This window comes from Phyllostomus hastatus, unplaced genomic scaffold, assembly GCF_019186645.2.
Source record: "Phyllostomus hastatus isolate PE091 unplaced genomic scaffold, TTU_PhHast_1.1 phas_scaffold_114, whole genome shotgun sequence".
Taxonomy (NCBI): Eukaryota; Metazoa; Chordata; class Mammalia; order Chiroptera; family Phyllostomidae; genus Phyllostomus; species Phyllostomus hastatus.
Genome location: NW_025334006.1, coordinates 9427089 through 9449446, shown reverse-complemented (window position 1 = coordinate 9449446; position 22358 = coordinate 9427089). Strand labels below are relative to the sequence as shown.

The window sequence follows — 22358 nt, the reverse complement described above, 5'->3', positions numbered from 1 at the left end:
TCCGGGTACTGGTACCAGACCATCTGCTGCCGCCCACCCCTTGAGGAGCCCACAGGTGCAGCCTCCCAGCCCACGGAGCCCCTCGGCCAGTTCCTGGGCGCCCAGGCTGGAGCAGCAGCAGATACCAGGGTGGGGCGGCTTCTCGTTCTGAGCCGGTGCTTGAGAAAAGGGCCCTGTTGCGGGCCAGCATGTCCCGCCCTGGCCCCCATGAACACGACGACAAGATTTAAGAGTGTCGCATGGCCGGGGGCCCCTGCCTGGCTGCGTGAGGGTGGCTGTCAGTGGCCGCGTTGGTGCCCTCCGAGCAGCCTCGACGGCTGCGGACAATGTCCACCTGGGTGTAGCGCTGCCCCACAAGACACCGGTCGCCGGTCAGACTGGAATTCAGGCAGTGACTCACTATCACACAGGGCGTATTTATACCAAACGTATTCCTTGTTTATCTGAAACTGAAATTTGACTGGAGATCCTATATTTTTATTTATTTGCCTAATCTGGAGACTCTACCTGGGTCCTATCCCCCACCCCACCGCCGGGCCGCACAGCTGGCTGCAGCGTCTGACCCCAGCCCCGGGCCCAGGGGGCACCTTCCTGTCCTGTCCTTGGGTCTTGTGAAGCTTTCTGCCGTGGGCTCTTGCCGGCTCTTGCCGGCTCTGTGTCCACCTCTCACTTTGTCTCCATCCGCTCAGCTCTGGCCCTCCTGCCCGTCACCCTGTCTCGGACAGTCCTCCTCGGCCTCCCTCCCACAGGCCCAGCTGCCTTCTGGGTGACACAGGCAGCCCAGCTACAATGCCTGGTGCTGAAGACTGCGACCAGCACCCACAAGCTCTTCCAGACTCCTTTTCTGTGCATTTTGTTTTGATCAAAAATGAGAGCTTTAAAAAATTTTTATTTATTTTTATAGAGCGGGCAAGGGAAGGAGAAAGACAGGGAGAGAAACGTCAATGTGTGAGAGAAACACAATTGGCCCTGATCGGGAATTGAACCGGCGACCCAAAGCTTTTGCGGAATGACACCAACCAACTGAGCCATACTGTTCAGAGCAAAGAAAGTGAGACCATTTTGTGTACACTGCTTTGTGTGTTACTTTTCCCACTGAGTAACCTTTTCCCGTGTGGGAAATGACGTTCTCTGACAATTACTAGCTAAGCATTATTTCACACTATGCTTATTCCTTCACTCACCAAGCCCGTCTTCAGGACATGTGTGTCGTTTCTAATTTCCTGCTGTCACACAAATGCGTGTTTTTGTTTTGTTTTGTTCAGGCTACATTCTTATATGTGGTATCTCTAGGTCAAAGGTCGTGTCTGTGACCAGAGCCACACGCCGGCGCACACGCACTCGCTGTCACAGATGTCGACAAGCTGGATGCCGGGGGCAGTTCCTAGGGGAGGCGTGTTGGGTCCTGCCTGCTTTGTCCTGTCCCTGGTGGGCTGTCCCCCTCACGCACCCCAGGCTGCAGGGCCCTGGGCTCACAGAAATCCAGACAATCCAATACTGACGCCTGGGGACCTGGGGCCATGTGGCCGCCCTGAGAGGTGGCTCTTCCTTCTCCTCTAGGGCAGGGGCTGGGAGGGGCGTTTGTCCCCCTCCCACAGCCAGCAACTGGTGGGAGGGGCCGTCCTGAGCTGGAGTGGATAGTTGGGGTCGGGAGACCATCACGGGTTGGGGTCAGGACTGCAGGGTCAGCTGTCATGACGGGGACCAAAGGCAGCGGCTGTCATACTGCCCAGCTGGGCAGACAAAAGCAGGAGGCTACCTGGCCCCTGGCTCCCCACGCCCCCATTGCTTCGCACAGTCCACTCATCCACTGTTCTCTCGGCTTCCCCACCCCCGTTCTCCCACATCCCAAGGGAAGACGCTGAGACTGAGTGACAGGAACGACTGGGCCGAAAGAGCAGCGGGTCAGTAACGAGAGGTGACAGATTGGACTCCTGGCCCCGCCCTCCTGGCCCCTCCCTCCTTCCGGTGCTGTGAAGCCCCCAGCTTCAGAAAGGCTGTCAGCGTGGCACCCCTCAACGCACCCCACCTCCCACCTGCCTGCTTCCAGCCTCCTCCTGAGGGCCTCAGGGCTGGGCAGCGCCCACCCTTCTGCCCCAGTGCCGCCTCACCCACTCCCAGTCCGCCCGACTTAAAAGTCGCTTCCTCCTGGAGGCCTTCCCTGACCCCCAGGAAGAAGTGCTTTCTCCCCCCTGCAGCATCTGGGCCAGACCCATTCTATAGAGCCTGGGGAGTGGTCCTCCTTGCCGGGGCCTGGGCTCTCCGGCCTGGATTTGTGGGAGCCTTGCTCGTCCAGCAGGAGGCCTGGGAAGTAAAACTGTGGTGGGTCCTGGAGGTGAGGGACGTTCCGTGTGGGGGCCTCGACGTAAAGCGAGGCTATGGTGTCAAACGGTGGAGGGTGCACTGGAGCGAATGGGGGGGGGCTAGAAAGCTCGGGGAACTGGAAACGGATGCCCCGGAAGAGGCTGGCTGTGGGCTGCGTGGAGGGAGCACCCAGGACTCTGTGGGAAGACGACTTCCCAAAGTGACTACACAGGGTCAGGGCTGGGAGAGAAGGCCAAGGTGCACGACCGAGTGTCCCAGTCCAGACACACCTGGTTCATGTCCGGCCCCTTCAGTGACTGGCCAGGAATCTGAGGGCGTGGCAGCATGGCACCATGGTGACCAGGGCAAGGGCAGGCTTAGAGCTCAGGCGACTCACGCTCCACGAGCCCATGTGCTGGCTGGTACCCATAACTCAGTTTCTGCTGAGTTATGACAGTGTCCTGCCCTCAGAGCCACGGGCAGGGGAGCAGTCTGGGAAGAGGGGAGGTGGGGGGTTGGGAAGGTTGGGGGGAGGGGGCATGAAGCCTCAGGAGCCTGCACCCTGGCTGCAGGAGCCCAGCCAGCCCACACTCAGCAGCCCACACTCAGCAGGGAGCAGGAGCAGCTCTGGCCTAGTGGGTGCTGGAGGAGTCAGGGCCCGGTGACCAGGCGCCTCTGTCCTCCTCCACCAGCCCGGCCTGGAGGCCCCGGGAATCACAGAGAAGCACAGCAGCTGCAGCACTACAGGGCCGGCCTTTCGTGGGGCAGCGAGAGGCCGGAGCGGCCGAGGGGCTGGGAGAGTGGCAGGAAGGATCCTCCTGGCAGAGCTGCCCTCCCCCGGGGAGGGGTGGGGGGACTGGGGCCCCTTCATCCCAGAATATGCGATTCCGTACTGCCCTGGGTCTCTACGGAGTCTCGGAGTCTTGCAAGGAAAGGCCCTGCGGTCTTTGAACAAACAGGCGGGAGATGTGTGTGGGCGGGGCCGTGTGGGCAGCCTGGAAAAGACCGGGTGGGGTCAGGTCGTCTCTGTTTACCGCTGAGAGCGCGTGAAGCCTGTGGGAGCATCAGCCGTGCCCACCCGCTTCCAGCACTCATGCGCCCATCCAGGGCGCCAGCAGGGAAGAACATTGCTTTTGAAGTTGACAGAGGCTGAGAATAGAACTCTAAGACTAGCCCCCTCTGTTCCAGGAGGCAGCTGGGGCCCTCCCCACCCCCGGCCCTCCAAAGCCAAGGGTGCCCGTGGTTGTCACCACAGAGCTGAACAGGGGCCTCCAAGCTTGACGAGCGTGTTTTTTCCCCCAAGGAACCCTGCAGGTGTCTCCCAGCCCAGCCCAGCCCAGGGCTATGTAGGTGCGAGGCTGCCACTTGCAAACCTCAGGAGAGATACCACGCAGAACTTCCCGATGACAGGCATCTTGTGCATGAGGAGGGGTACAGGATCTTCTCCTTACAATTCTGTGGAAAAGCACCCCCGAGGCTTCCTGGCCAGGGCACCCACTAATCTGTACGATGCCCCCCATGACCTGGGTAGTGAGGTTCACTAAGACCTTCTCCCTTCAGGGGGTTTTTCTGCTTTCAGGACCTGAACTGCCCTTTCCTGGTGCCTCCCAGAGCCAGCTTCCACCCCTGCTCCTGTCGCCCCAGGCCACAGGGTTCCTGTCCCTGCAGAGGTGCTAGGCTTTCCCTGCTGGGCCGCATCAGTCTCCTCCGTGTACCCTCGAGGGGCTTGTGAGAGTTACTGTGCAGTGACCACTTAGTGTGTGTGCCGTCTGCCCCCCAAACAATCACCCTCGGGGGCAGCATGATTACCCTCTGCTTTGGGGGAGGGAACTGTGGCTCTGGGAGCCAGCCGGCCAGACCCTCTGCCCAGTTTTGTCCAGGCCGTGTAGCTCACTTCTTCCCCGCTGCTCCCGCCCCCCTCCCAGCCCCCAGCTTAGAGAAAGCCGTGCCCCAGACCAGCCTGGGGTGCCCCCTCCCTGGGTACCACCCGGACCGCTCACTGCAGGCACAGGCGCGCACTCGCCAGCACCTGCATGGGTGAGCCCCGGGGAGGTGGCACTAGGGCGAGGGGCTGCTCCCGGCTGTCTTGAGGGTCATCGTCTTAAAGAAGGTTGAGCCCTGGCTGGTGTGATTCAGTGGTTCAGCACCGGCCTATGGACCATGGGGTCGCAGGTCTGATTCCCAGTCAGGCCATATGCCTGGGTGGCAGGCCAGGTTTCCAGTAGGGGTCGTGTGAGAGGCATCCGCATATTGATATTTCTCTTCTTCTCTTTCTCCCTCCCTTCCACTCTCCAAAAAATAAGTGAATAAAATCTTAAAAAAAGAAAAGAAGGTTGAGCAGGCTTTCCCTGGGCAAGGCGGGGTGCCCAGAACTTGCGGGGTCTGGACTCCATCTCTCTGCCAGCCCTTCCCTGCCCCTGCCCCTCCCCCGCCCCTTCCCTGCCTTCCTTATTCTGTAGCAGGGCCACCAGCTTCTTGTGTGAAGAACATCCCCTTCCTGGGCAGAACAGAACCCGCCTCTCCAGGAGCAGGCAGCCGGGAGGGCGGGGCCTCTGATCTCCCCTTTCCCCGTGTCTCTCCCACTGATGGCTGCGGACGCTGCCGTGGCCCCGGTGAGCTGCACTCTGTCACTCTGGCCCCAGAGCCACGTTCTTCACCGCACAGGCAAGACTGATGGAAACGTTTGGCACGGACTTTGCTAAACCCCAGAGAAACAGACCGTGGTGTGACAGGAGCATCCAAACAACCTTCTCCCTCCCCCCAGGGGGACCCTCTGCAGTCCGGTGGTGTCAGTGGTCCAGCGGCAGGGGCGGCTCCTGTTCTCAGGGTCCTGGCCTGTTCCCCCTTAAGTGTGCTGTAGGGGGCTGAGAGGTGGCTCCCCCCAAAATATACCCACAACCCAATCCATAGGACCTGTGACTGTTACCCTGTTTGGAAATGGGTTCTTTGTAGATGTAATCAAGGTGAGGATTTGAGGCAAGGCGATCATCCGGGATTATCTGGGTGGGCCCCAAATCCAGTGACAAGTGTCCTTACAGGAGACACCCAGAGGAGACAGACACAGCAGAGGAGGAGGAGGTGGGGTGATAGGAGTGACCGTGTGCCACCGGCCAAGGCCCCCCCGCCCCTGGGGGAGGCTCGGAGGACCCTCTCCCGGAGTCTCAGGAGGCAGCGGCCCTGTCTGCTTCATTTCGGACTTGCGGCCCCCAGACGGAGAGAGGGCACGTCCGTGGTTAAAGCCACCCAGGTGTGGTCATTGGTTACAGACACACAACAGCCTCTCAAAATGGCTGCAATGGCGCCCGACCTCCACCACGACCTGCAAGCCACCCTCAGCGGAATCGGTTTGCCCAGGCAGATCTGCCCGAGTTCCAGGTCCCTGCTGCCGGTGGCCCCTGGATTCCCGCACCTGCCCGGCCCATGGGACCCTCGGCGCCAGCACATTCCATGAACCCCAGACCTGCCTCTTCTCCAGGCTCCCCCTTCCATGAATGGTGCAACTCCCTCCTCCCTGCGAGGCCTCCCTGCCACCCCCCAGTCCCTCCGGCTCTGGGGCGGCGCCCCGGAGCAGTTCTCTCTGGGAGAAAGTCGGGAGTCGCCCAGCCCAGGTCTCTGCTTACACGGCTCCCTTTCAGATAGATGAGCCTGCAGCATCAAGCATGGGTGAAAGCGACACTCTCATGCCAGTCGCCGTGTCCAGTGTGAAGGATACGCTTTCAGCGAGATGCCAGAGGGTGCCCGCTGGAGAGAGGGGCTCCTCCGCCATCCCCACTTGGCTCTTGGGGGACGTGCTCCACCTGGGACAGTTCTCAGCTGTCAGTTCCCCAGGACACCGACGTAGTTGCTCACGGGGTTTATTCCACCGTCCAGCACCACCGGCTCCGAACAGCAAAGCCAGCCCCTCCACCACCTGCACGAGGGCTAAACTCTACGCACATGTTTTCACGTCTCTCATCCCCAGAGTGTGTCCTACTAGGAGTGCGGTCAGATCCCTGAGTTTTAGAGTCGTTCACACTCTCTGTGGATGCGCCATGTCACTAGACTCAAGGGGTCCTTTGTTTTAGTCCACTTTTGACTTTGAGGACTTTTTAATATTTCATTTTTAAATCACGTTTCAGTTAACTTTTATTTTTAAAGAGGTCATATATTAGCCCTGGCTGGTGCAGCTCAGTGGATTGAGCCCGGGCTGCAAACCAAAGTGTCGCAGGTTCAATTCCCAGTCAGGGTACGTGCCTGGGTTGCAGGCCATGACCCCCAGCAACCTCACATTGATGTTTCTCTCTCCCTCTTTCTCCTTCCCTTCGCTCTCTAAAAATAAATAAATAAAATCTTTTTTTTTTTTTAAAGAGGTCATATATTTACTTGGTCAGAACCTAAGTCACATTTAAGATACACAGTGAAAAATCTTCCCACCTGTGCTCTAGCTTCTCATGTTCCTCTTTCCAGCTGCTTGTATTATATCGCACGTTTCCTTCCGGGGGGTTTAAAATGCAGGCCAGTGTAAGTATGCTACATTCGCAGTGACACGTCTGCCCTGTAGTTCGCTCTGCGCGTGCTCCGCGCAGCACCGTTTCGCCGAAGTGCCTGACGGCCAAGCTCATCTTCTCCACAGCTGCACAGAATCCATGGTATGAATGGAGCAAAAACTGTGTAGCCAGCCCACTACTGACTCATGTTTTGGCTGTTTCATGTATTTTGCTATTACAAATTTACATTTAATTTTACATTTACATTTAATTACATGGGTTTACATTTAATTTTGTTTTATAATTTTTGCAAAATATTTAAAAAGTTCCATAGCCAAACCCATTAAACAAAGTATATCAGGTAAATCTAGCAACTATCCCTACCCTAACTTTAAAAAATTTTTAAATTTGCCCTGGCTGGCATAGCTCAGTGGATTGAGCGCGGGCTGTGAACCAAAGTGTTGCAGGTTCAGTTCCCAGTCAGGGCACATGCCTGGGTTGCAGGCCATGACCCCCAGCAACCACACATTAATCTTTCTCTCTCTCTCTCCCTTTCTCCCTCCCTTCCCTCTCTAAAAATAAATAAATAAAATCTTTAAAAACAATTTTTAAATGTTATTTAATATATCTGGGAGGCCACTCCATAGAAGTAAATTTTTAAAAATCTTTATCTTTTATTTTTTATTACATTTATTTGCTTAGATTTTTATTTATTTATTTTTAGAGAGAGGGGAAGGGAAGGAGAAAGAGAGGGAGAGAGACATGAGTGTGTGGCTGCCTTTCACGCACCCCCCCACACTGGGGACCCAGCCGGCAACCCAGGCATGCGCGCTGGCCAGGAATCAAACTGGTGACCCTTCAGTTGGCAGGCCAGCACTCTATCCATTGAGCCACACCAGCCAGGGCTATTTCTTTTATTTTTTTTTAAATTTTATTTATTTATTTTTAGAGAACGAAGGGAGGGGGAGAGAGAGAGAGAGAGAGAGAGAGAGAGAGAGAGAGAGACATCAATGTGCGGTTGCTGGGGGTCATGGCCTGCAACCCAGGCATGTGCCGTGACTGGGAATCGAACCTGCGACACTTTGGTTTGCAGCCCACGCTCAATCCACTGAGCTACACCAGCCAGTATTTCTTTTATTTTTTTTTAACAGTTGTGTAGAATTGCATTATGTAAATATATCACAGTTTATTCAATTGCTCCCTGTGGGTGGTTCTAACATTTTGCAATTACTAATAGTTGTCACGTACATTTCTGAAGCACCTGGAAACAACAGAGTCTGGTATTTTATTTTACTTTATTTATTTACTTTTTTGAGCCTGGTATTTAAAGGTTCTGGTTCCACAGCCCTGTTCTGTAGAAGCTGCCGGGTGCTCCTTTCAGAACGCACGCTGCATTTCAGGGCACTGCCTCCCACCAGCCCGTCCACAGCCAGCGGCGCCAAAGGCTCACAGCTGCGCCTAGCACTGAACCACAGAGGGGACCTCGGGGAGCCCAGCAGCGTCTGAGGAGGTTTGGGGGCAGACTGCTTCACTGGGGCCCTCCATGTTGGAAGGTGACAAAGGATCCAATCAGAGACTGTGTTTCAGGAAATACGAGTTTTCAGCATTTACAGAGGAAGGTCACAGGAGCCCTGGCCCTACCCACCCAAACGGTAAGAGGAGTCTCAGGACCCAGAGTTCAGCTGAGGGGACACCTTCCTGTCATCAGTTCTCTTGCCATACCTCCCGAAGGGCCGGGGTCGACGCTTCTCGTAGGGTGTTAAAGAAGTCTTTTTTCTCAATCATGCTCTTGATTTTTCAACACTTGTTTGCGTACAGGGTACAAACGTATGTTTCTTCCTGCTCTTGTTATTGCAAATGTCCAGTTATGAATAAAGACGCTTTTCCGGAGGTGCCCTCACAATGTGGAGGAGTGAGCGTGTGCGCGTGTGTGGGTGTCCCGAATCTGCACTTGCGCCAGACCCAGGTGGGTGACTTAGTGAGTGGGACTCCAGTCCGGATGCCACGAGGCAGCTGGCAGGGCATGAGGTGCCCGCCCGAGGAAGAGAGAGACAATATTTGGCTGCTTCCTTCCAGCAGGGGAAAGAAATGGACAGAACCCTGAACACCCAGGTCCCCCAGGTCCCCCAGGTCCCCCAGGTCCCCCAGGTCCCCCAGCTCATGGGAGCGGGTGGAGAGCTGCCAGAGGGCGGGCGGAGAGGCTGGAGCCGCTGCTCCAGAAAAGTGAGAGGAAGGGTGCGGCCGATGACCGCCCTGCCAGCCGGGTGCAAATTATTCATGGGGAGCTATGGGAGGCTGGTGGAAAGAACCCGGGGCCGGCGATAAGGAGGCCGGTGTGTGACCTTGGGTGGGTTCTGTCTGGCCCTGAGCGAGTCACTGCAGCTCTGGGCCGAAGCACCCGGGACACGTGGACAGTAGCCTGCCCTCTGTATCTCCAGCCATCCTTTCTGCCACAAGGCAGGACACAGCAGACAGACCGACCGATAAAGCCAGGCCCATCGGGATCCACTGGGGACGCTGGGGCCCAGCCCAGGAAAGCCGCTCGCCCGGGCAGCCAGGGAGCATCTCGATCATGGCTCCGGGAGGAGCAGGCGGCCGGTCTGGGGCCCTCGTGGAGCACAGCGGCCCTGGGGCACCCGGCACCTGGGGAAGAGCAGGGAGACTGTCCGGGGTGGAGGCCCTGGCCGGAACACAGATCATTTTCCTTGCAAAAACGGAATTCAAATCTGAGGAGGAGCCAGACCTGCGGGAGGCAGCGGACACAGATGCGTCCGGGAGGCTCCGAGCGGCAGGGGTCACGTCACCGGGGAGCATGGGACCAGGATCCCAGCTGACCCCCTCTGTGTTGCTGGTCTGAGCTCTCAGGCCGTGGGAGCCCGTTGTCCCCTCAGGCCAGTCTTGGTGTTTCCCCAGAGCTGTGGCTGGGGCCAGGGCTGGGTGAACTTGGGTTCCAGGGCCCACCCCCCCCCCCACCTCCCGGGACCCAGCTGGGGAGGCAGAGACGGCTGCTCAGCCACAGCCAGCACATGCATTAGTAATAGCCACCGATCCTGCTGGCCCCGCGCCCTGTTTCCAGCGGGGGGCAGTAACCCGAGCCCGGGTGCCCCCTGCCCAACAGCAGAGCCATCGGACACCACCTCTGTCCCCGTCCTTGGTCTCTGCATCAAAACGAAGACAAATGCAAATGAGCTGTTTCTCCTCCGACACCCTGAGTGCACGTTGTTGTCGGCCTCGTCCCTGCTTTCAGAGGTTCCCCGGTGCGGGGGTGTTAGAAAACGACCTAGCAGGCTCTCGGGTCGCCTGCGCTGGGTGCCAGGCCTTCCTGGGCTGGCCCCGTTCCCTCACTGGTGATGAGTCTGTTCTGAGGCCACCTCTGGTCCTGCAGCTCTGGACCCCGGGACTTGGTCTCTGCCCTCATGGGGGTCACAGCAGGTTGGGTCGGGGCCCCAAGCAGGCCCACAGTCAGACCACGGCAGGCTAGATCCTGTGCCAGAGGGCAGCGAGAGGAGGCGCAGCTGTGGGGGCTCCCGAGGGCGCGTCTTGGACCAGGCAGGCCTGGAGGGTGGCAAGCTTTGAGAAGAGCAGGGCGGGGGAGGGGGAGCCAAAGCTCAGGGGCAGGCAAGGTGCAGGGGGCACTGCTCATCCCGAACCGAACCGTTCTCCCGGGGGTGGCCCAAATCGAGAGAGAGGAGGCCTCGGGAGCCCAGCTGACCCAGGGGCTGCGCAGCCAGCCCTCCCTTCCCGGGGCCGAGCTCCGGGCCCCCGGCTCCTCCTCACGGTCCCTTTACCCGCACAGTAGCCATGGGGCGTCCCCAAGGGACACGCACTCTGTCCTGGGCCTGTGACCTGTCTCCAGCAGCTGCCCTTGAGTGGAAAGGTCTTGGCCACCCCAAAATGCCTCTCCTAGGAGCCCTGTAACTCTCCCCACGAGAGATAAGACATTGTTACCTGAACACACACCACACTGGAGAAAAACACACCTCCCTCCAGGAATTAGGCCATCAGCCAGGGGACAGGCCTGTGTCGGAAGGGAAACTTGGGGGGGGCGGGGTAAGCACATCCTTGAGGGGGCAGCTGGGGGCAGCCCGAGGGCCCTGAGAAAGTGTGGCACCACAGGGAAGGGGGCAGATGAGCTCCTCACGGGAGGGGCGGCCAGCCCAGACCGTGTGGGCCACCAGCTCTGGGACCCTCGGGAAGGACAGCTTGGCCCGCCTCCCCGTGCCCCACGGCTGCCCTGAGCGGAGCCGCCAGCACCTGTGGAGGCTGACTTCTGGGCTCCCGTTGGGCGTAGGCGGGCGACAGGTGGATGGTGCAGAGATGGGGGTGTTGTTGGGGGCTGGATGACTAGGGGGGTCTTCTCTGGCCGAGGCTTTCACAAGGGCCCAGGGCTTCGATCGATTGCCCAATGCCAGGCCCCAGGGCTCAGGACCAGAGGCCGCTGCCTCCGCCGAGCTATGCCCCCAGGGCCCTCCTCGTCTGGTTCCTGGGATCCAAAGCCGCAAGCGGAGGGGTGGTGGGGGCAGAGGGCCTGGGCCAGGGTGAGGACACACCTCCCCTTCAGAGCTTCCCTCTCATCAGCCCACGCGTGGGGCCAGCCTCCGCCATGCAGAGTCAGGAGGCCAGGCCTCCAGCCTCCCGGAGGTGGGCAGGAGGGCAGGTGCAGGGACAGGTCCCCGTCCCAGCCCAGCCAGAGGCCTGGCTGCAGGTAAGGGGGGTGGGCTCTTTCCTCCAGACTCAGGGCTCCCCTGTCCCTGCTTTTCCTGGGCAGCCAGCAGAGCAACCTCCCTTTCTAGCACCTGCCCAGGCCCTGCCGATGCGGTCACAGCCGAGAGGCAGCGGCTAAATAATTCAGCAGAGCTGCGCATCTTGACTCCTCGTGGGAGGCCAACGGCTGGCCCCAAAGCCCTCCACCTGGACAGCAAGGCGGGTCCCAGCCTCCCCGCCTCAGAGGGTTTCGCAGGCTCCCTCACCAGGCCCAATGCGCCCCAACCCCCTGCTCTCCCTGCAGCTGTGGCCTTGCCTGAGCCCTTCCTCTCCTGTCCCCACATCACCGGGCTTTCCAGCCCCACCCCCTTAGCTCTCTGATGCCTCTGCTCCTCTCCCTCTGCTGGCCTCCACCCTGGTCCAGGCCGGCACCACCCCTCCTGGACGATGTGGCAGCCCCTGGCTGCGCTCCCCGCCTGCAGGACAGCCCCCGCTCACTCCGCACAGGGCACGTCATCCCCTCCTTCAGGCCCCTTCGAGGTGGCCACGTCCCCGGCCCTGTCCGCCCCTGCCTCACGCTGCAGGAACCAGGAACAACACGCCGCCCACCATGTGGGTCCCCCCATGCTGCTCCAGCCTCTCTTCTCTCACCGGGGCCTCCTCCTCAGCCCGGGCCGTCACCCCACCCCCACCCCCGCCAGCCTCCCTCACCTAGACAGAACGCTCACGCCCCCCTCCTCCGAGCAGCCTCCCCTGAGCACCAGAGCCCCACTCCGCCCTGCCTGCGTCTGCCACAGCCCCTCCGCACAGCCCAGGGACACCCAGCCCTGCGTGTGCTCTCCCACCAGGGCACGTTTTTCATGTGCGTGTTTTTTTAACTTTTCATTTTGTGTTTATCAGGCGTTCTACCTAATTTTTTAAAACATTTTTATTCTTTTCTTAGCAAAATATATATAATAAAATGCTCACTTAGATGTGCCCTCTGGGCCTTCTCACACCTCAGACCTTCTCCCACCCGGGATTCTGCACCCAAGGAAACGGGGAAGCATGCGTGAGACACCAGCCAAAAATTATAGACACCAAAACGGTCCCACGAAGATGCCCGGTGTTGGGATTATCAGACCCAGTCTCTAAAAACGTGCATACTCTGTTTATAGAATTGAAAAATAAACTCGAAGAGATCGACAAGGAACAGGGAATTTTTTTTTAAGTGACAGGAGAGGAAAGACAACCAACTAGAACTTCCAGAACTTTAACACAATAGGTGGTTGGTAAACGGAACACCGTGCAGCTGTTTGAAAGAAAGAAGCAAAGCCCTGACTGGCATAGCTCAGTGGATTGAGCACGGGCTGTGAACCAAAGTGTCGCAGGTTCGATTCCCAGTCAGGGCACATGCCTGGGTTGCAGACCACGGCCTCCAGCAACCGCACATTGATGTTTCTCTCTCTCTCTCTTTCTCCCACCCTTCCCTCTCAAAAAAAAATAAATAAATAAAATCTTTTAAAAAATTACTGAGGTAAACAGTGCATTATTACCTCATTAAAAAAAAAAAAAGAAAGAAGCAGCGTCGTATGTGCTGCTGTGGAATCAGCACCAGAGCAACGCACAGACGACGTGTGTGATCTGCTTCCACGTGCATATAAACTGTTCCTTCTTTTTAAAAAAATTTTTAAAGATTTTATTTATTTATTTAGAGAGAGGAAGGGAGGGAGAAAGAAAGGGAGAGAAACGTTGATCAGTTGCCTCTCACGTGCCCCCAGGTGGGGACCAGGCCCACAGGCAGGTGCCCTGACCAGGAATTGAACCCGCGACCTTTTGCTTCACAGGAGGAGCCAAACCAGCGGAACCTCACCAACCAGGGAAAGCTGTTACTTCTGATTATATGCACAGGGCCATCTTGGGGAGGCCCCAGTGAAGCTATAAACCGTAGCTGCCTCTGGGAAAGGAACCTGAGTGCAGGGGAGTGGGAAGGACAAGAGATTTACTTTTAAAAAAAAATTAAATTACCCTGCCTAGGTAGTTCAGGTGTTGTCCCAGATACACCAAGGTTGTGGGTTCGATCCTCCGCCAGGACACGCATAAGAATCCACTGATGAATGCATAAATAAGTGGAACAACAAACAGACATTTTTTCCCCTTTCTCTCTACTCGCTCTCTTTCCAAGATCAATCGAAAATAACTTTATTAAAAATCAATTAAAATAAAATTAAGTTATTTTTTAAGAGCAGTTTTAGCTTCACAGCTCAGAGATTTCCCATAGGCCCTCTGCCCCGGCCCCACACAGGCGCGGCCTTCCTGACTGTGAGCCCCAGGCACCAGCGTCTGCTACAACCGGGGAACCTGCACTGACTCACTGCTCTCACCCGCAGTCCGCAGTCCGAGGTTCTCATTCCGGTCCGCTCCCGGTGGTGGCCATTCTGTGGGTCTGGACAAGTGAAAAATCCCACACGTGTGCACCATTATGGTGCCATACAGAGTGGTTTCACTGCCCTAAACACCCTCTGTGCTCCACCTGTTCCCCACCATCACCACCCTCAGCCAAAGCCCTGCCCGCCCCGCCCCCGCCCACCCCCACCCAGTGACCCTTTGTCTCCATCGATCTGCCTTTCCCGGGTTGTCACACGGTCGGAATCACGTGGTGTACAGACCTTCTCGTTGGCCCCTTTCACTTAGAAGACGCCGCTCAGGCTCCTCCACGTCTCCCCGGAGCTTGACAGCTCGTTTCTTTTCAGCACCGAGTAGTAGCCCCTGGTCTGGGTGTCTCCCAGTTTAGTCGAGCACTCGCCGACAGAAGGGCATCTCGGTGGCTTTCAAGTTTTGGCAATTGCGAACAGAGCGGCCGTACACACCTGTGTGCAGGGTTTTGTGTGGACCTCAGTTTTCTGTTCCTTTGGGTAAATACTGAAGGGCAAATTGTTGGATTACATGGTAAGAGGTTTGTTCGGTTTTGCAAGAGAGAGCCAAGAGATTTATTTTTAACTGTATAATTGTGACTTTCTAAAGATCTGCACTGTGTTTATATGCTACCAATTCACAATATTTTTAAAAACAGGTATTTCCTGTCCTGGCTGGCGTGGCTCAGTGGATTGAGTGCTAGCCTGTGAACCAAGGGTTGCAGGTTCGATCCCAGTCAGGGCACATGCCTGGGATGCAGGCCAGGTCCCCAGTAGGGGGTGTACATGCAGGAGGCAACCGCACACTGATGTTTCTCTCCCTCTCTTTCTTCCTCCCTTCCCCTCTCTAAAACAAAGTAAATAAAATATTAAAAAACTAATATTCCCTGTTCCTGAATGAAAAGACTAAACTAAATAGAACGTCATAACATTGGTTGTCCTTAAACAACTTTACTTATTTTTGTAACCATTATGAAAAATCTCAACAGTTATTTGAGTCTTGCTTCTATGATTTGTTCACAAACATAAATAGATGATAATTTCAGATTTTATTATGGAAAAATGGTGGTCCAGTCCTAGACAAGGCATTATACCACCAGCAAGTATGAAAACGCAACAGTATTTTAAAAAACGTGGTGCCAAGAAAAATAGAAGCATCGATAAATGAGACAAAACGAATGAACACAAATCCTTAATATGAGATAGAGAAGGTTTTAGACACAAGCAGGTAGGCAAGGAGAATCTCTACCCACCTCTGCCCCCCAAGGTGAGCAACCTCATTCAAGTCCCTGGGGTTCTAACGTTATCTGGGCGCCTGTGACTCCCACATTGGAGGTTCCCACCAGGCCTTGACCCTGAACACCAGCCTCATTTACACAACTTCCCACTTGATGTTTTCACTTGCTCTCCAACTCCTCGCATCTTTTCCTCCCCCAACCGCTCCTCCCCTCCTCCCCACCTCCCCACACTCCCCAGTTACCTAAGTGGAAGTCCCTGCTGCCTCCCTCCCTCTCTCTTCTCTTTCCCTCCCACTACATCCAGGCCACATCCGGCTCCACTGCCCCAGCCCCGGCCCAGGCCACCGTCCCTCCAGCGTGGATTCTGGCGTGTCCTCCGGCTTCCACTCACACCAGCCATCTCTTGTCCTCCCAGCAGCCAGAGCCGTGCATTTCAAATACGTCCCGTGCCCACTCCCGTACGGCCCGGCTCCCACGGCACACCCCCACCTGTGGGTCTCAGGGTGCATTGCCCCTGGATGTGGAAACCTTCGGGGATGCGAACAAAGGCGCAGTCTGGAAATCCGCTTTGGAGAAAGCTTCCTGGGAGCTTAATCAGGGCCCCGACTCTGTCTCCCGGCTCTGGGTCTTCCTCCGTCACACCTGTGTATCTGGTTCAGGCTGAAGCAGGTGTTCAAGACCGTATTTTGGTCCTTGTTGGAGATTTTGGAACCTGGGTATATTGTACAATAGCATGGGGGTGGGGGTGACATTTCACCTTTGTGGTACCCTGGCTGGTGTCAAGGCCCTTGAGAAACGTCCTGGGAGGGGAAGGCAAAGCCGGCGTCAGCAACAAACACTGAATATAAACACTTACACCGAAGTGTAAGGAATTACTCTCAGGCTGGTCTTGGGATCCATTCTCAAGTAAATCGTTGTCTGAGAAGAGTGTCTTCTTGAGAGAAATGGAACAGCATAAGCTAGCAACACATGTCATGTATCGCTAAATGTAGTGGTGGGATTTTGAGGGGACTACCACATTGCTTTTCAAGACAGACTGGTGAAAATGCATTTTAAAAAATTGTACACAATACTTTTGTCAAATTAAACTGTGCTTTATTCAATAAGGAATTTAAAATAACCTACTTTATCAAGAATACTATAGAATAATGTATTTATTTATTGAAAATAATGTATCAATTACAATTAATCCTTATTTTATTTAATCTAATAAAATGTTTCATGTTTTTACTTCCTTTAAACAAAAATAAAATTATCTGACAGATGACAGACTAATTGGTTCTTATGCTCTTCTCTTTCATTAAAATTATTGGAAAAGTTTGAACATGGTGTCTAATAAAACTAACGGCATTATTTCTGATTTTCTAATATCACCTTCCTCTTAGTTAAGCATGTGTTTATCGAAGGAGTCCTATGCTTTTATATCTTTTTCAAATGATAAATGACTTATCATTTTAGCCACACATGAAATCATATTGATAGAAGTTAAATCATGAGCGTAAGGACAACTTTTCCACAGTGTGGAAATAAGGTGGGATAATGGCCGCGTGTCGTTTCGATGTCACACTGGAGCGCCGTGGGCCTGGACCAGCCCGTGAGAGAGTGCTCACTCACTGCTCCAGGAGGATGCCTCTGCACTGGGCCGGCTCGCTGCCGGCGAGGGGCCAGACTCGGGGGGTGCTTGTTAACTTGCAGATTTCTGTTCGGGAGAGATGACAGATGCCCCATAAAATATTAACCAGTTTTGTTCCTAACTTAGCAAATGGTCTTCAGCATTGTTCTTTTTTTAAATCCTCACCTGAGGATATATTTATTCATTTTTAGAGAGAGAGAGAGAGCAAGAGAGAAACATCAATGTGAGAGAGAAATGCTGATGGGTTGTCTCCTATGTACCCCAACCAGTGATCGAACCCACAACCTAGGCATGTGCTCTGACGAGGAATTGAACCTGCAAGCTTTTGGTGTACGGGGCCACAGCTCCAACTGCGCTACTCAGCCAGGGCAGCGTTCTTTTCACTGACTGGCTGAACAAATCTTCATTCCTCAAATTGTCATTTGAACCAGGTACCATCCTTATTTCCTCATGCATTTTTTAAGACTTTATTTATTTATTTATTTATTTAATATTTATTTATTTATTTTTAGAGAGGGAGAGAGAGGGAGAGAAATATCAATGTGCAATTGCTTCTTACGTGCTCCCCACTGGGCACCTGGGCCACAACTCAGGCATGTGCCCTAGACTGGGAATCGAACCAGCAACCCTTTGGTTTGCAGACTGGCACGCAATCCATTGAACCACACCAGCCAGGGCTCATGAATTATTTTTGATACATTATTGCTTTGTGTTTGTGTGAATCATGTTTTTAACTTTTTAAAAATAATACTTTGATATAAAAAAACAGCATTTGGGTTTTCTTATTCTGCCTTTAAGACACTTTTAAAAGATAAATTAATCATATTAATTTCATATGTTCTAATTGTATCTGCCTTTAATAATTATTTTGCAAGATGTACATCATAATTTATTTCTCAATGTCTTTTTTTTATCCTCACCTGAGGACATGTTTATTGATTTTAGAGAGAGGGAATGGAGAGAGAGAGGGAGAGAAACGTCAGTTCGTTTCTTCTTGCACGTCTCCCCACCTGGGACCGAACCAGCAGCCCAGGCATGTGCCTTGATGGGGAATCGAACCTGCCAACTTTTGGTTTACAGGATGTTGCCCCAACCAGCTGAGCCATACCAGCCAGAGATCAATGTCTTTTATACTTTACAAAGTGCATATGAAACTATTTATTTGAATTAAAAAGTGATGTCAGGTTTTTCCAGACAAAAGGTCTGATTTGGTTGGTTGATTTGATAACAGGAACTAAAACGGGATTATATAGAAAATGTTTCCATAAATCAAATAGCTAAATCTGCTGTTTCAAGTTTTTTGTTTGTTTGCTTGTTTTTGTTTTTTGTTTGTTTGTTTTTTTGTTTTTCTTTTAGAGAGGGAAGGGAGGGAGAGAGAGAGAGAGAAACATCAATGTGAGGTTGCTGGGGGCTGTGGCCTGCAACCCAGGCATGTGCCCTGACTGGGAATCGAACCTGCAATGCTTTGGTTAGCAGCCCGTGCTCAATCCATTGAGCTACGCCAGCCAGGGCAAGGCAGTGATTTTTAGTATAAAGTCATGCAGCTATGACCAGTATCTAACATTTGCATCACCCCCAAAAGAAACCTGTTACCCACTGGGAGTCATTTTCCACTCCTCACTCGACCACTAATCAGTCCACTCTCTGTTTCTATGGATGACTCTTCGGGGCATTTCACTATAATATGTGGCCTTTTATGTCTACCTTCTTTCACTTAGTGTGTTTTTTAGGTTCATCATGTTATTGCATACAGATATCAGGATTTCCTTCTTTTTGTTTTTAAATATATTTTATTGATTATGCTATTACAGTTGTCCCATTTCCCGCCCTTCACTCCCCTCCACCCTGCACACCCCCTTCCAACCACATCCCCCCCTTTAGTTCATGTCCATGGGTCATACTTATAAGTTCTTTGGCTTCTACATTTCCCATACTATTCTTACCCTCTCCCTGTCTATTTTCTATCTACCATCTATGCTACTTATTCTCTGTACCTTTTCTCCCTCTCTCCCCTTCCTACTCCCCTGTTGATAACCTCCATGTGATTTCCATTTCTGTGGTTCTGTTCCTGTTCTAGTTGCTTAGTTTGCTTAGTTTGTTTTTGTTTTTGCTTTAGGTGTGGTTGTTAATAATTGTGAGTTTGCTGTCATTTTACTGTACATGTTTTTTATCTTCTTTTTCTTAGATAAGTCCCTTTAGCATTTCATATAATAAGGGCTTGGTGATGATGAACTCCTTGAACTTGACCTTATCTGGGAAGCACTTTATCTGCCCTTCTATTCTAATTGAAAGCTTTGCTGGATAGAGCAATCTGGGATGTAGGTCCTTGCCTTTCATGACTTGGAATACTTCTTTCCAGCCCCTTCTTGCCTATAAGATCTCTTTTGAGAAATCAGCTGATAGTCTTATGGGAACTCCTTTGTAGGTAACTGTCTCCTTTTCTCTTGCTGTTTCTAGGATTCTCTCCTTCATTTTAATCTTGGCTAATGTAATTATGATGTGCCTTGGCGTGTGCTTCCTTGGATCCAACTTCTTAGGGACTCTCTGAGCTTCCTGGACTTCCTAGAAGTCTATTTCCTTGGTCAGATTGAAGAAGTTCTCCTTCACTATTTGTTCAAATAAGTTTTCAATTTCTTGCTCTTCCTTTTCCCCTTCTGGCACCCCTCTGATTCGGATGTTGTCATCCCGAGGCTTTAAACGTGTTGCCAATGTTCAAGGTCATCCGGAGGTTCCTGAGCCTCTCCTCATTTTTTTGAAATTTTGTTTCTTCATTCTGTTCTGGTTGAATGTTTATTTCTCCCTTCTGGTCCAAACCACTGGTTTGAGTCCCAGATTCCTTCCCATCACTGTTGGTTTCCTGTACATTTTCCCTTATTTCACTTAGCATAGCCTTCATTATTTCATCTAATTTGTGACCAAATTCAACCATTTCTGTAAGCATCCTGATTACCAGTGCTTGGAACTGTGCATCTGATAAGATGGCTATCTCTTCATTGCTTAGTTGTATTTTTTCTGGAGTTTTGATCTGTTCTTTCATTTGGGCCATTTTTTTTTGTCTTGATGCACCTGTTACACAGTAAGGGGCGGAGCCTTAGGTGTTCACCAGGTCACCAGGGTGGGGCAACCCATATCACTGCAGTTGTGACGCTGTGTGTGGGGGCGGGGTCCAAGAGGGAACAATGCTGCTTGCTCAGCTCTTGGTGGGCTTTCAGTTTCTTCCTCCGATGCCCACAAGCAAATTAGGCCCTTCTGGTGCTGATTCCTGGTGGGTGGGCTTGTGTACATTCTAGGACCCTGTGGGTCTCTCCAACAAACTCTCCTGTGAGGCTGGGAGTTTCTCCAGCTGCTACCTCAACCCCCACAGATTTTTACAGTCACAGGTTTTGAGGCTTTATTTCCCACCCTGGAACCCTGGGTTGTGTGGTCTATCTTGCTCCCAGTTGTTCCTCCCAGTTTGTCTGCAAACAAATATGGTCCACCAGCCGCCTCACCTGTATTCACAAACAGCTCATAGCCAAACCCTCTGCCCATACCTATCAGCTGGCCTCTCATGCTCCTTATTGCCACGATGTTCCCACAGTCCAAAACGTGGTCCTCACCCACAGGGTCTCCAGTGGGAGATTCACAGACACTGTCACTTGTCCCCAGATGAGGTCTCAGATGCTAGATCAACTCTAACACGAAACCCATTGGCAGTTTGCGCCCCATTTCTGTTGAATGCTTCACTAGCAGCTCTCTCATCCTTAAATACAATATAAATATTAATATTGTTCTGATCAGGATGAATTTTATGTTTTACTGTGGCCAACTTCGTGGGCAGAGTTTCCTCTGCTGGAATCACAGAACGGAATCATACAGATTCTGTTGGTCCATATACTGTACAAAATGACTTCAGTTTCTTATTGCCTGTGACAAATTCCCCACAAACACAGTTCTTTTATTCATTATTTTTCAATTAGGTAAGAATTTTAAAGAATTTATGTTGACTTTAGAGAGAGAAAGAGAAAAATATTGATTTGTTGTTCCACTTATGTATGCGTTTTGGTTGATTTGTGTATGTGCCCTGACCGGGGACCGAACCCACAACTTTGGTGTATCGGAACAATGCTCTAACCACCACTGGGCTAGCCAGCCAGGGCTGTTCTCTCATTCTTCAATCTCTCTTCTTTTTAGTTGTTTTGAATTTTCTTACTTTGACCGACAACTACTATGTGATATACATCACCGAGTACTTTTTTATCTGCTACTTTAACACCAGATTGAGAATTCTTCCTTTCTGCTCTTGAAATTCTGGTGAATTTCTTCTTCTAAATCAACACTGCTAGAGTGTCTTTTCTGTTTGCCAGCTTTTTGTCTGCATTGAAATTTCTCCTTCACGTTCACTTTTTTCACAGGTTCTTGCAAAAGTGGTCTTTGAATTTGGGATGCACTTACTTCATCCTCATCCTGTGTCCTTTCCCAGTGGTCTCCTTTCAGGGCCATTATCAGCCCCAGCCCGAGCCTTCCACCTCATCCTCACTCTCCACCTCACCCTCCACCTCACCCCCCACCTCACCCTCCACCTCACCCTCACCCCCCACCTCACCCCCCCACCTCACCCTCACTCTCCACCTCACCCTCCACCTCACCCCCCACCTCACCCTCCACCTCACCCTCCACCTCACCCTCCACCTCACCCTCCACCTCACCTTCACCCTCACTCTAACCCTCACCCTAACCCTACCCCTCAACCTCAACCTCCCCCTCCCCCTCACACTCCCCCTCCCCCACGGGGAGCTGCAGCATGTGACCCGGCACTTTGGGTTCCCCATGACTTCCATCAGTAATTCTTAAAAATATTTTTAAAAATTTTATTTATTTGTTTTTAGAGAGGGAAGGGAGGGAGAAAGAGAGAGAGAGAGAAACATCAATGTGTGGTTGCTGGGCACAGTGGCCTGCAACCCAAGCATGTGCCCTGACTGGGAATCAAACCTGTGATGCTTTGGTTCACAGACCAAGCTCAATCCACTGAGCTACACCAGCCAGGAAAAAAACATTTTTTTAAAAATTGGGATATAATTGACCTAAAATTGTGTAAGTTGTTTTTTGTGTGTGATGTCTTTGGTTTTGGTATTATAATAATACTGCCCTCCTAGAATGAGTTGGGGAATGAGGGCTCCCTTCTTTATTGTCTTTGGTTTTGAAACTCGGTAGGAACCTTCCTGTACGTGTTTGGAAGGACCAACCAGGGAAGCTGGTCTGGCCTGAGCTTTCCTTGTGCGTAAGACGCCCCAGTGTCCCCGGCTCCTCCGCTCGCCCCCAGAGGAGCCCTCGCACTTCCTGCGTCCGTCCCGGACCGGCCTGGGGCCAGGCTTCTGGGCGCCGAGTGGAGGGTGGAGGCTGAGGCCGTACTCTTCTTCGACGTGTGAACTTTCCCTCCAAGCCCCGTTTTTCCGAGTGGTCGTGTCCCCTTAGCTGTGCGTGTGCCCCCCTGCTCTGCTGCTCCCCTAGCCGGACCGCCGGTCTGCTCGGCGGGCGGGGCACACAGAACTGCGTGCAGACCGAGGCCCCCAGCGCGTACTCCGCCCTCGGCCCCCCTCCTGTCACAGCCCTTCCTTCACCCCCAGGATCAAAGGGGCCC

General features: G+C 53.0%; 1 pseudogene; it reads right to left on the bottom strand.

Annotated features, from left to right (window-relative positions):
- Nucleotides 1-226: 226 nt before the first annotated feature.
- Nucleotides 227-21220, bottom strand: LOC123829711 (annotated as a pseudogene).
- Between the last annotated feature and the right edge of the window lie 1138 nt (nt 21221-22358).